This window comes from Nymphalis io, chromosome 5 (genome assembly GCF_905147045.1).
Source record: "Nymphalis io chromosome 5, ilAglIoxx1.1, whole genome shotgun sequence".
NCBI classification, from domain to species: Eukaryota; Metazoa; Arthropoda; class Insecta; order Lepidoptera; family Nymphalidae; genus Nymphalis; species Nymphalis io.
In genome coordinates, this window is record NC_065892.1 from 2,247,111 (window position 1) to 2,249,150 (window position 2,040).

Below are 2,040 nucleotides of genomic sequence, written 5' to 3' on the forward strand. Positions count from 1 at the left end.
TTAGATCAATGTGTATGTTTGTTTATAATTGTGCGTTAATGTGATACAAGATAATAATATTATTTGATATTTAAGGAACTGACATGTGGAAAATGTAATGCTTATTAAGCCCGGTAATGTTATAAAAGCAAATTAAAGATAACAGGTACACGTTTGTGGAGACACAATTACAATAAAAAAAATAAAAACAGGGGCAAAGATAAAAAATGTTAGCGAGATAGTTAGACAGAAGTTTTTTTGTTTCCGTTCGGAAACTTGGTCTTACAAGTTTACTTTCGGTTCTCGTGTTAACACAGCAGTTGTCTTTACTTCTATCGAAATACCATGTTTGATATTTTTCCGTCTATTTTTTATATTTATCTATTTCATTTTTCTTTTTCCATCATTGTTGCAGTTATTATGTGTGAATGAATGTCATATTGCTGGACTAAAGCCGTCTCTTCCTTTAAGGAGAAGGTTTAGGTGCTAATTTCACCACGCTGCTGGGGTTTGTGGATACACATGTAGCACAATTTGAGTGAAATTCAACACATGTAGGTTTCCTCGCGATGTGCTCTTTTACTACCGAATTTGAAATGAATTATAAAAATAAGCACATGAAAATTCAGAAGTGCATGTTTGGGTTCGAACTAGCCACCATCGGTTAAAATTCGCGTGTTCTAACCACTAGCCATCTCGGCTCGGATGAAAATTAGAAGTAAAATATTATTTCTCAGTATTTATTAATTACAAAAAGTTCTTTTAACAATTCGATGGACAGTACAATTAACATATTACCTTAACACTGGTTTCTCCCTTTCTGTCATAAGCGATTTAATATTTCAAAGAACAAGACAAAGCATTGTTCCATTGATAAATTGATGCACCGGTAAATAAGCTATTTTTTTTTCTTACTAGAAACTGCAATTGGTTCGAAAAAAACAAAAGAGGGATCGAGTAATAAAACGAAACAAAATGTATTACTCTCTTTATTTGTATATTTTAACATTTTTTAATTTATCCTCTTTTATTATAAGAACACATATACGTTTTTTATATCTTTATATTACGTCTTCATTAATACTTTAATACAAATATATTTATTTACAACCCTTTTAATACATCGATGTACAATTATCTATGACAATAACAAAGACCTAATTGTTTTAGTATTTATTTCTAAAGAAATATATTTTTAAAGTAATGCAAGTTGTAAACCTTATAAAAGCTATTTGGCCACGCTTTATTCGTTGAAAATAAACACTTCATTTGGCACATTATTTAAAAAAAAAAATCTTCTAAAATCGAATTAATTTCCGTTTCGATTGAAATAAAAAAGACGAATCGAAGAATGATTTCGAAATTGGAACCAATTTCGGTACCATCTGCAGAATAAATTATTATTAAACTACGTATATTCTAGAATGAAGCTAATTAAAATTGGGACGTTAAATATTTACCCTTTATTTATTTATTTAAAACCAAACTAAACGAAAACAAGTAAATCAGTCTTGAATTATTTTTGCTTGACATGGTACTACAAAAAACACTGTTAAAGTAATGTTGTTTATAGCGTTTAAATTTTTTTATTTCAATTTACTAATAATAAAATAAATATTCTCCTACCGTTACAGAGCCACAATAGCCCAGTAAAAAGATCCGGGCAAGCATTGGTGAGTTTTCTATTGTGCTTTATTTGTGTTTTTAATTAATCTCATGAAGCTTAAGTAAATTGCTTGTATCTTAGTCTCGGTTAATTCTAAAACTTGTGTTAACATCCAATAATAATTTACTTTATCTTTAATTGAGATTTATTTCACTCATTATTACACATATCACTAGAAAATATATAACTACAAAATCTCAAGAAGTACTACAGAAGGACAGAATATTATTTACGTATAAATTAGCCTAACTACGAAACGTTAATCGTAGACAAAACATTACCTTCCTAACAATTACATTTCAGAATATTCAAAGATAGTTGGATATTTCATATAAAATAGATACTTGATCATTACAAAATTTTATTTACAAAAGAAATGGAGCTATTTTAAAGAT